The sequence below is a fragment of the Cetorhinus maximus genome, chromosome 31 (assembly GCF_964194155.1).
Source record: "Cetorhinus maximus chromosome 31, sCetMax3.hap1.1, whole genome shotgun sequence".
Taxonomy (NCBI): domain Eukaryota; kingdom Metazoa; phylum Chordata; class Chondrichthyes; order Lamniformes; family Cetorhinidae; genus Cetorhinus; species Cetorhinus maximus.
Genome location: NC_135909.1, coordinates 15,024,459 through 15,037,208, shown reverse-complemented (window position 1 = coordinate 15,037,208; position 12,750 = coordinate 15,024,459). Strand labels below are relative to the sequence as shown.

Below are 12,750 nucleotides of genomic sequence, written 5' to 3'. Positions count from 1 at the left end.
TAGGGGGATTGCACGCCCATGGTGAAGAGGAAGCGGTTGGGGCCAGGGAACTGGAAATTGTTGATATGATGTAGGGTGTCAGAGGAATCACGGATGTAACAATCCCCATCCACCACTACTCTCCTCCGTCTGGCTGAACTTGTTCTCACACTGAACAATTTCTCCTTAAACTCCTCCCACATCCTCCAAATAAAAGGTGTGGCTATGGGTACCCGCATGGGCCCCAGCTCTGCCTGTCTCTTTATCGGGTATGTGGAACATTCCTTGTTCCAGTCCTACTCCGGCCCCCTCCCACAACTCTTTCTTCGGTACATCGATGATTATTTCGGTGCTGCTTCATGATCTCGTCTGGACCTGGAAAAATTTATTAATTTTGCTTCCAATTTCCACCCCTCCATCGTTTTCACATGGTCCATCTCTGACACTTCCCTTCCCTTCCTTGTCCTCTCTGTCTCAATTTCTGGTGATAAACTGTTCACCAATATCCATGACAAGCCTACCGACTCCCACAGCTACCTCGACTACAGCTCCTCACACCCCGCTTCCTGTAAGGACTCCATCCCATTCTCTCAGTTCCTTCACCTCCGTCGTATCTGTTCTGATGATGCCACTTTCGAAAACAGTTCCTCTGACATGTCCTTCTTCTTCCTTAACCGAGGTTTTCCACCCACGGTGGTTGACAGGGCCCTCAACCGTGTCCAGCCCATCTCCCGCGCATCCGCCCTCACACCTTCTCCCTCCGAGAACCATGATAGGGGCCCCCTTGTCCTCACTTATCACCCTACCAGCCTCCGCATTCAAAGGATCATCCTCTGCAATTTCCGCCAACTCCAGCATGATGCCACCACCAAACACATCTTCCCTTCACCACCCCTGGTGGCATTCCGCAGGGATCGTTCTCTCCGGGACACCCTGGTCCACTCCTCCATCACCCCCTACACCTCAACCCCCTCCCACGGCACCTTCCCGTGAAACCGCACAAGGTGCAACACTTGCCCCTTTACTTCCCCTCTCCTCACCGTCCAAAGGCCCAAACACTCCTTTCAAGTGAAGCAGCATTTCACTTGCACTTCCCTCAATTTAGTCTACTGCATTCGTTGCTCCCAATGCGGTTTCCTCTACATTGGAGAGACCAAATGCAGACTGGGTGACCGCTTTGCAGAACACCTTCGGTCTGTCCGCAAGCATTACCCAGACCTCCCTGTCGCTTGCTATTTCAACACTCCACCCTGTTCTCATGCCCACATGTCCGTCCTTGGCCTGCTGCATTGTTCCAGTGAAGCTCAACGCAAACTGGAGGAACAGCACCTCATCTTCCGACTAGGCACTTTACAGCCTTCTGGACTGAATATTGAGTTCAACAATTTTAGATCATGAACTCTCTCTTCCATCCCCACCCTCTTTCCGATCCCCCCTTTTTTTTCCAATAATTAATATAGATTTTTCTTTTCCCACCTATTTCCATTATTTTTAAATGTATTTCCATCCATTGTTTTATCTCTACCTTTTAGCCTTTTTTGATTCCTTCACCCCACCCCACCCCCACTAGGGCTATCTGTACCTTGCTCGTCCTGCTTTCTACACTTAATTAGCACATTCCTTAGATAATATCCCCACCTTCAACAGCTCTTTGTCCTTTTGTCTGTGACATCTTTTGGTTATCTCCAACTATCACTGGCCCTCTATCCAACTCTACTTGTCCCACCCCCCCCTTAAACCAGCTTATATTTCACCTCTCTTCTATTTTTACTTAGTTCTGTTGAAGGGTCATTCGGACTCGAAACGTTAACTGTGTTCCTCTCCACAGATGCTGCCAGACTTGCTGAATTTTTCCGGTATTTTTGTTTTTGTTTTAGACATGTTGGTGGATTGGGCAGGCAAGTGGCAGATGAAGTTCAGTACAGAGAAGTGTGAGGTGATTCATTTTGACAGGAAATATATGGTGTGACAGTACAAAATAAAGGGACAGCCTCTAAAGGAGGTGCAGGAACAGAGGGACCTCAGTGTATATGTACATAGGCCATTGAAGATGGTGGGGCATGTTGAGAGAGCAGGTAATAAAGCATATAGTATCTTAAGCTTTATTAATAGGGACACTGTGTGTAAGAGTAAGGAGGTAATGCTGAACTTGTATAAGACACTCTTTTGGCTTCATCTGGAGTACTGTGTCCAGTTCTGGGCGCCACACTTGATGAAGGATGTGAAGGAATTGGAGAGAGTACAGCGGAGATTCACAACAATGATTTCAGGGATAAAAAATTGTAGCTATGAGGACAGGTTGGAGAGATTGGGGTCTTTTCCCTGGAAAAAAGAGGCTGAGAGGAGACTTGATAGAGGTGTTCAAGATCCTGCGGGGTATGGAGAGGGTAACAAATAAGAACCTGTTCCCACTCAAGAGAACATCAAGAACTAGAGGGCACAGATTCAAAATAATTGGCCAAAAGAGTAGATGTGATGTGAGGAAAAGCTTTTTCACCCAGAGGGTGGTTGGAGTCTGGAACAAACTTCCTGAAAGGGTGGTGGAGGCAGGTTTGCTCGAGATATTCAAAAGGAAATTGAATAGCTACCTGAAAGAAAAGAACGTGCAAGGTTACGGGGAAAAGGGAGGAGAATGGGACGAGGCAGAATGCTCTTTCAGAGAGCCAGTGCTGACTCGATAGGCCGAATGGCCTCCTTCAATACTGTGGAGAGAGACTGCAGAATGTTGCAGTACAGAGGGATCAAGATCTCCTTGTACATGAATCACAAGAAGTTAATGTGCAGCTGCAGCGAGTAATTAGGAAGGGAAATGGAATGTTGGCCTTTATTCCCGGGGGGGGTGGGGGGGGGTATAAAAGTAGGAAAGTCTTGCTGCAGCGACACAGCATTGGTGAGACTACACCGAGAGTCCTGTGTTATGTTAGAGTCTCCTTATTTAAAGAGGGATATAATTGCATTGGGGATAGTTCAGGGAAGTTTGACCAGACTGATTCCTGGGATGAAGGAGCTGTCTTATGGGGAATGTTTCGGCAGGAAAGCCCGATCCCCATTGGAGGTTCACAGAATGAGAGATCCTGTTGAAACATATAAGATTCTGATGGGGGTTTGACAGGGTAGATGTTGAGAGGAATGTTTCCATTTGTGGGGAAACTAGAACAAGTGGACACAGTTTAAAAATAAACAGCTCCCATTTATGATGGAGATGAGAAGGAATTTCTTCTCTCAGACTGTCCTTCATCTTTGTAATTCTCCACCCCAGAGAGCAGTGGAGGCTGGGTCATTGCACATATTCACGCTGAGTTCGACAGGTTTTTCATCTACAGGAGAGTCAAGGGTTATAGGGCAGGTGGGACAGTGGGTTTGAGGCCACAATCAGATCAGCCATGGTCTTATTGAATGGTAAAGCAGGCCCGATGGGCTGAATGGCCTCCTCCTGCTTCTCTTTCTTATATTTTTAATTTGTCAGTGTGGGATTGACCCTCTGTCTGTCAGTCTCTGTTGCTGTATTTCAGGAATTAACTCAGTCTGATACTGCGTGTGAGTATGGAATTGATCCTCTGTTCATCAGTTTCTTTTTTATTCATTCACAGGATGTGGGCTTCGCTGGCTGGGCCAGCATTTATTGCCCATCCCTAATTGCCCTTGAGAAGTTGGTGGTGAGCTGCCTTCCTGAAATGCTGCAGTCCATGAAGAGTAAGTATACCCACAGTGCTGTTAGGAAGGGAGTTTAAGGATTTTGACCCAGCAGCAGTGAAGGAACGACAATATATTTCCAAGTCAGTATGGTGAGTGACTTGGAGGGGAACTTCCAGGCGGAGGTGTTCCCATTTATCTGTTGCCCTTGTCCTTCTAGGTGGTAATGGTCATGAGTTTGGAAGGTGTCTAAGGAACCTTGGTGAATTCCTGCAGTGCATCTTGTAGATGGCACACAGTACTGCTACTGTGCGTCAGTGGTGGACGGAGTGAATATTTGTGGATGTGGTGCCAATCAATTGGACTGCTTTGTCCTGGACGGTGTCCAGCTTCTTTAGTGTTGTAGGAGCTGCACTCATCCAGACAAGTGGGGAGTATTCCATCACACTCCTGACTTGTACCTTGTAGGTGGTGGACAGGCTTTGGGGAGTCAGGAAGTGAGTTACTCGTCGCATCCTGAGAGATAGGATTCAATCCTGAAAAATAGGATTAACTGTCATGTGGAAAGGCGTGGACTAGTCAGGGATGGTCAGCATGGATTTGTTAAAGGAAGGTCTTGCCTCACAAATTTGATTAAATTCTTTGAGGAAGTGACAAGAAGGGTTGATGAAGGTGGTGCAGTGGATGTTGTGTACATGGAATTTAGCAAGGCATTTGACAAGGTCCCACATGGCAGATTGGTCAGGAAAGTAAAAGCCCATGGGATTCAGGGTAATGTGGCAATCTGGATAAAAGGTTAGCTTTGTAACAGGAAACAAAGGGTAATGGTCGATGGATGCCCTTGCGAATGGAAAATTGTCTCAAGTGGTGTTCCACAGGGCTTGGTTTTGGGACCCTTGCTGTTTGTATTATATATTAACGATATGGACGTGAATGTGGGGGGTACGATTGGGAAATTTGCAGATGACACAAAGGTTGGCTGAGTAGTGGATAGTATAGAGGATAGCCATAATCTCCAAAATGATATAGATGGGTTGGTGGAGTGGGCGGTAAAGTGGCAGATGGATTTTAACATAGAGAAGTGTGAGGTTACACATTTAGGGAGGTCAAACAGTTACAGGGATTACACAATAAATGGGAATATACTAAGAGGGGTAGATGAAGTGAGAAATCTTGGCGTACAAGTACACAGGTCCCTGAAGGCAGTAGTTCAAGTAGACAAGGTTGTAAAGAAGGCATCTGGAATGCTCTCCTTGATTGGCAGAGGTATAGAATATAAAAGTAAGGATATAATTTTGGAATTGTATAAAACACTGGTGAGGCCACAACTAGGGTAATTGTGTGCAGTTCTGGTCACCACATTACAAGAAGGACGTAATAGCTCTGGAGAGAGTCCAGAGGAGGTTTACAAGAATATTTCCAGGGTTAGAAAAGTGTAGCTACGAGGAGAGATTGGATAGGTTGGGGTTATTTTCCTTAAAACAAAGAAGGTTGAGAGGTGACTTGATTGAGGTGTACAAAATTATGAGGGGAATAGATAGAGTGGACAGGATAAAATTGTTTCCCTTGGTGGAGAAATCTAGAACCAGGGGACATAGATTCAAGATAAGTGGAAGAAGGTGTAGGGGGAACATGAGGAAGAACTTTTTTACGCAGAGGGTAGTGGGTGTCTCGAATTCGCTGCCCAAGTTGGTGGTACAGGCAGAAACTCTAAACTCTTTTAAAAAGTACCTGGATCTGCACCTTAAGTGCTGTAAGCTGCAGGGCTATGGGCCGGGTGCAGGAAGGTGGGATTAGAAAGGGCACCTGGGTGTCCTCGGGCTGGCATGGACAAGATGGGCCGAATGGCCTCCTTCTGTGCTGTAACTTTTCTATGGTTCTATGATTCCAAGCCTCTGACCTGCTCTTGTGGCAACCTATTTATATGGCCAGTCCAGTTCAGTTTCTGGTCAATGGTAATTCCCAGGATGTTGATAGTGGGGGATTGGGTGATGGTAATGCCATTGAAAATCAAGGGGCAATGTTTGCATTCTCTCTTGTTGGATATGGTCACTGCCTGACACTTGTGTGACACAAATTTTACTTGCCACATGTCAGCCCAAGCCTGGGTATTGTCCATTTGGTCATGGACTGCCTCAGTATCTGAGGAGTCGCGAATGGTGCTGAGCATTGTGGAATTATCAGCGAACATCCCCACTTCCGACCTTATGATGAAAGGAAGGTCATTGATGAAGCAGCTGAAGGTAGTTGGGCCTAGGACACTATCCTATGGAACCCCTGCTGTCATGTCCTTGAGATGAGATGACTGACCTCCAACAACCACAACCATCTTCCATTGTGCTAGGTATGACTCCAGCCAGCGGAGAGTTTCCCCCCGATTCCCATTGACTCCAGTTTTACTCGGGCTCCTTGATGCCACACTCGGTCAAATGCTGCCTTCATGTCAAGGACAGTAACTCTCACCTCACCTCGGGAGTTCAGCTCTTTTGTCCATGTTTGAACCAAGGCTGTAATGAGGCCAAGAGCTGAGTGGCTCTGGTGGAAGCCAAACTGGGCGTCAATGAGTAGGTTATTGCTAAACAAGTGCCACTTGATAGCACTGTTGATGACCCCTTCCATTACTTTACTGATGATGGAGAGTAGACTGATGGGGCAGTAATTGGCTGGGTTGGATTCGTCCTGCTTTTTGTGTAGAGGACATACCTGGGCAATTTTCCATATACCTGGGTAGATGCCAGTGCTGTAGCTGTACTGGAACAGTTTGACTAGGAGCACAATTCTTCAGTACCATTGCTGGAATGTTGTCAGAGTCCATAGCCTCTGCAGTATCCAGTGCCTTAAGCTGTTTCTTGATATCACATGGAGTGAATCGAATTGGCTGAAGACTGGCAACTGTGGAGGTGGCCCAGATAGATCATCCACTTGGCACTTCTGGCAGAAGATAGTTGTGAATGCATCAGCCTTATCTTTTGCACTGCTGTGCTGGACTCCTCCATCATTGAGGATGGGGATATTTGTGGAGCCACCTCCTCCACTGAGTTGTTTGATTGTCCACCATATTTCACAATTGGATGTGGCAGGACTGCAAAGCTTAAATCTGATCCGTTGGTTGTGGGATCGCTTAGCGCTCTCTACCACTTGCTGATTATGCTGTTTGGCATCCAAGTAGTCCTGTTTTATAGCTTCACCAGGTTGACACCTCATTTTTATATATGTCTGGTGCTGCTCCTGGCATGCCCTCCTGCACTCTTCATTGAACCAGGGTTGATTCCCTGACTTGATGGTAATGGTAGAGTGGGGGATATGCGAGGCCATGAGGTTACAGATTGTGTTCAAGCACAATTTTACTGCTGCTGAAACATCTTCATGGATGCTCAGTCTTGAGTTGATAGATCTGTTTAAAATCTATCCCATTTAGCATGGTGGTAGTGCCACACAACACGATGGAGGGTATCCTCAACGTGAAGGCGGGACTTCATCTCCACAATGACTGTGCGGTGGTCACTCCTACGAATACTGTCATGGACAGATGCATCTGCAGCAGGCAGGTTGGTGAGGATGAGGTCAAGTATGTTTTTCCCTCTTCTTGGTTCCCTCACCACCTGCCACAGACAGAGTCTAGCAGCTATGTCATTTAGGACTCGGCCAGCTCGGTCAGTAGTGGTGCGACCGAGCCATTCTTGGTGATGGACATTGAAGTACCCCACCCAGAGAACATTCTGCACCCTTGCCACCCTCAGCCCTTCCTCCAAGTGATGTTCAACATGTAGCAGAACTGATTCATCAGTTATTATATGTGAGTGTGTAATTTAAATCTCTGTCAGTCTCTGTTCCGGTTATGAGAGTGGAACTAACTCTCGGACAACCTTTATTGTAACTGATTGTGGAATTCACTCTGTCAACCTCTTGCTGTATGAGAATGTGGAATTAACTCCTTATGTCAATTTCTGTTACTGTATGTGAGTGTGGAATTAACTCTCTGTCGGTCAGTCTCTGTTATGTATGTGTGTGGAATAAACAAACAATTTGTGAGACTCTGTTACTGTCAGTGTGGAATTAACTCTATCGGTCAGTCTCAGTTACTGTATCTGAGTGTGGAATTAACTCCTTACGTCAGTCTCTGTTACTGTATGAGTGTGTGGAATTAACTCTCTATTGGTCAGTCTCGGTTACTGTGAGTGTGGAATTCTCTTTCCCAGTCTTTGTTAGGATATCTGTGAGTGGAATTAAGGACCTGTCAATTGTTATTAATGTTTCAGTGAGGAATTAACCTATAATAACAGAGACTGACAGAAACTAAGGGAGTTAGTTCCACATCTCATATTAGTCTGTCTATGTTACTGTATGTGAGTGAGGGATAAACAAATAAATTCTCAGCCTCTATTTCTGAGTGTGTGAAATTTACCCTCCATTGGTCAGTCTGTTATTGTGACTGTGAATTAACTTTCAATCTATCAATCTCTGTCACGTGTGTAAGTGCGGATTTAGCTTTCTATCCAATCGTGACGGTAGGTGAGTGTGAAATTAACTCTTTGTATGATAACCTGTTACTGTAGGTGAATATAGAATTAACTATGTCAGTTACAGTTACTGTATCGGACCATGGAAATAACTCTTTCAGGCTCTGTTACTTTAAGAAAGTTAATTTCAGCCTCACCATCTGTCAATCTGTGTTACTGTATATAAGTGCGACATTAACTCTCCGTCTCTGTTATGGAGTGAGGAATTAAATCTCAATCGTTTAGTCTCTGGTGCTTTCTGTGGGTGTGGAATTCACATCTTACATGTCAACCTCTGTTACTGTACATGAATGTGGAATTAAATCTGTACCTGTCAGTCTCAGTTATGCCGAGTGTGGTATTCACTCTCTGTCAGAATCAGTGACTGTGAGTGAGTGTGAAATTAAATTTCTGTTAGTTTTGGTTGCTGTGTGAGATTGTGGAATTATCTTCCTATCAATATCTGTTTCTGTATGAGAGTGTGAATAAAGAGTCTAATAATATGAATTATGTGGAATTAAATTTCTGTCAGTCAGTCTCTGTTGCTGTGAGTGTGGACAGGGTAGATAGGAAAACTTTTTTTCCCAATTGGTGGAAAAGTGGGGAAAGAGAGGGCGCAGATTTAAGGTAATTGGCAAAACAACCAATGACATCATGAGGAAAAACCTTGTTCATGCAGCGAGTGGCTAGGAAAAGTGCCTGGGAATTTGGGGAGGCAGGGTCAATCGAAGCATTCAAGAGGGAATTGGATTATCATCAAAAAAGGAAAAATGTGCAGGGTTATGTGGATAAGGTGATGAAATGGCAAGAGGTGAACTGCTCTTTCAGACGGCCAGCATAGACATAATGGGCAGAAAGGCCTCCTTCTGTGCTGTAATCATGCTATGATTCAATGAATTAACTCTTTGTCAATCTCTCTTACAGTATACGTGTGTGGGTGGAATTAACTCTGTCTGTCACTCTCTACTATTGTATATGAATGTGAAATTTACTCCCCGTCAGTCTCTGTTACTGTACAAGAAACAGTTAATAACATTTGATCAGAAATGGTTGGGCCCTACTGTTCTCAAAAGTGCTCGTGGTTAAACTCATCAGCTTCTCCTCTCTCTACTCTCCAGTTCAAAGTCAGCCAACAGGAACATACCTTCAAAGTAAGCGAGGAACGACTTCCATGTCCAACATCCATTCTGATTCCAAGGGTTGTTCATTTCTCAGTTTGTGTTTACGGCCTCGGTTTTGTGAGCGACACCTGCAATAATTCACTGACAAAATCATGTGGATACTGGAAATCTGAAACAAAGAGAGAAAATGCTGAAAATACACAGCACCTCAGGCAGCATCTGTGGAGAAAGAAAAAGAGTTCACATTTCGGGTCACTGACATTCAGCCTGCAATAAAACACTTACTAACATCTGCTCATGGTGGCTGCAGATCCCACAATTCCCTGCATCCCAGAAACCGCTCTATCAAATGCACTGACTTCCCCGGGCATTCTGAGGTCGAACTTTTACCACTGCTACTTGCCTGACTATTCCACCAACCTGCCTATGTCCTTTAGAAGTTTAACACTATCCTCCTCACAGTTCAGAATACCTCGAAGTTTCATCCACAAATTTTGAAACGGTGTCCCGTACACCCAGGTCTAGGTCATTAACATATAACATATAAGAGCAGGGGTCCTCACACCGACCCCTGGGTAACTCCACTATAAACTTTCCTCCAGTCTGAAAAACAACAATTCACCACTACCCTCTGTTTCCTGTCACTCAGCCAATTCCATATCCATGTTGCTCTGTCCCTTTTATTCCATGAGCTGTAACTTTGTTGACAAGTCTGTTGTGTGAGACTTTATCAAATGCCTTTTGGAAATCCACGTAAACCACATGAACAGCATCACCCTCCCCAACCCTCTCTGTTACCGCATCAAAGACTCGGTGCAAACGGGTGAAGAAACCGGGAAGCGGCGGCTGGGACGGGGGAGGCGCTGCACCACCGGCTTCATGGTGCCGTCCCCCGGGACCCTCTCCGCACGTCCGCCGGACCCGGCGGCTCTGATTCAGGCTCTGAGAGCCGCTGAAACTCGGTGTTACTGAGGCTGCGCTCGATCACGAGCAGCTTCCTGTTGCTGTACCGCGCATGCTCGGCGCAGAAAGGATTTCTGATGAACGACGTGCCAGTTCCTGCGCCTGCGCAGTGCGGTCCCTCTGGTAGAGATCGGCCGTTTTATCTCCCCCTGCGCATTCTGGGAAGCGATGTCCGCCATTTCCCTATAAACTTGAACGCAGTGGCAAGCATTTGTGCTCAACCTTTTTGTGCAAACTCTTTTGTACCAAATGAGCCACACTCCCCTTATCCTTTTGAATAGCCCTAAAAAATTTTCCCTTTTGTAGTTGTTCGTTTCACTTTTGAAAGTTTATATTGAATCTGCTTCCACCAACCTTTGCGGCAGAGCATTCAACTCACAGCAACTCGCTACCTTCTAGATAAATGACAAAGGATGATCCATTCAATGTGGAGGGTGGTGGGGAGGAAGGTGAAGACAAGGGGAAGACTATCGGAATCCTGGGAGAGAGGGAATTGGTGGGAACAGCGGTCGCGAAAAGGAACAAAAATGGTTGGGGGCCCTGTCAATTGCAGAGTGGAGAGAAAATCAGTTGAGGAAAAAAGGAAGATAAATTAGCAGTGTTGGTATGGGATATTATCTCTCCTCACCAAAACAATTATTCCAGGTGAAACAGTGTTTTAAGTGCACTTTCTTCAATTTAGTACCCCGTATTCACTGCTCACAATGTGATCTGCTCTACATTGGAAAGATTGAGTGATTGCTTTGTGGAAGCTCTGATCACTCTGCAAGAATGACACCGAGTTTCCGAACACATGTCATTTTAAGTTTCCATCTTGTCCTTGGCATCTTGCAGTGTTCTTATTAATCTCAATGTAAGCTCGAGGAACGGTATCTCATCTTTCAATTGAGCACTTTAAACCCTTCCAACCTCAATACTGAGTATAGCAATTTGAGGGGGTAATCTCAATCCCCATTGTGTATCATTTAAATTGGATGTTTTGCTTTAGTTCACATCTTTCTCTTGATTTAGCATGGCAGCTGTTCATCATCATTCACACCTCTTTTAAACACATCTTTGGTTTTGTTACTTGTCCACATATCTGAGCCTTGCACCATCAACTGTTTTGTCATTTAATCTCTTCTTCCTCCACCCTAATTTGGAAACCACAAGAGAAAGGGTTATACTAGATTCAGTAATAAGTAACGAGAGAGAATTAATTAATCTTCTGACAGTAAATTAGCATCTAACAATGAGTGACAACAATGCGTTAGAGGCAAAGAAACATCACAGAAATGTGATAACTTTCACCTTAGTTAATGAAAATAAGGGCAGAATGAGCAGGAAACTGAACGCATTAACTTCCAAACAACTACTAACAGGCAAAAGGAAACAATCAGAGACACTCGAAGGAGTTTTTAGTGCATTATGTATCTGATGCAAGGCCGAAGGAAGGAAACTTCACTTTCTCTGTTCACGGTGATTATGGAACTGAATTCCACGTTTAAAACCTGTAATTAAGCAAGAATGTCGATATCTGTCCTAATAATGATTAACTGTCTTTGACATGATGCTGTCTTCACGATTATGGCACTTTATTTCTTTTCGATGCTACATGTCACCGTGAGGAAGCAGTTGTCCAAATTAGAATGATGAATTACTGCAGGGTATCATATAGATCAGACGTACTAATAAATATAAACTTCAGTATATTGTTTCCATCTCAGAAATTTCCGATTCAGATAACTTTGGAGTGATATTGAACGAGAAAAAAACATTCAGACTGTGCCAGCTCTTCGCGAGAAATGGGCTGACAGAAAGACTCTGCTGGTGTGTGTTTGCAGCATTTGCCGCTATTGTCCCAGTGTGAATAGAAGGAATTTGAGAGGTTTGTTGCAGATTTAAGTGTTTATGGGAAACGGAAATCCAATGCTGTAAACCGTAAAGATAAATAAGAGAAGCTTATCGTAGCAGCCAATGTCTCTTTAAGTTAGACCATAAATAGCAGAGGATGGTTTCGATCCATTGACCTCTGGGTTATGGGCCCAGCACGCTTCCGCTGCACCACTCTGCTTCATTAAAATATTGGGTGCTGAATATCAGTGTTGTGTGTTAGGGAAATAAGTAATCACTTGCTTTGTGTATTTTGGGCTAGAATACATCTGTTGGGAGGATTAGCTTAGCTACATATTTCTACCGAGTAACGCCAGAAACAGACAGAGAAACACATACAGAAAGGCAACAAGAGACTGTCAGGATACACAAGGTGACAGAGAAAGATGCCGAGCAAATTAGCAAGACACTGAGATGGAGAGACTGATCACTTATGTAAAGCTGTTCCTTGCTGCACAGAGTTGTCCCCTGTTTGTAAATATGCTTCCCGTTGTGTAACTGTTCTCTCTGTTGTGTAACTGCTCTCTGTTGTATAACTGTGCTCTCTGCTGTGGAACTGTGCTCTCTGCTGTGGAACTGTGCTCTCTGCTGTGTAACTGTGCTCTCTGTTGTATAACTATGCTCTCTGTTGTGTAACTGCTCTCTGTTGTATAACTGTGCTCTCTGCTGTGGAACTGTGCTCT

At 44.8% G+C, this 12,750-nt stretch overlaps 1 protein-coding gene across 2 annotated transcripts in view; it reads right to left on the bottom strand.

The window, feature by feature from the left end:
* LOC144670298 (uncharacterized) overlaps positions 1 to 9,344 on the bottom strand; it is a 940,207-nt gene extending 930,863 nt beyond the window's left edge. For both annotated transcript variants that reach the window (XR_013573841.1, XM_078532787.1), the window contains exon 1: positions 9,256 to 9,344. The gene's annotated coding sequence lies outside the window, so the exon portion shown is untranslated. The remainder of the gene's footprint in view (positions 1 to 9,255) is intronic.
* Positions 9,345 to 12,750: the final 3,406 nt, after the last annotated feature.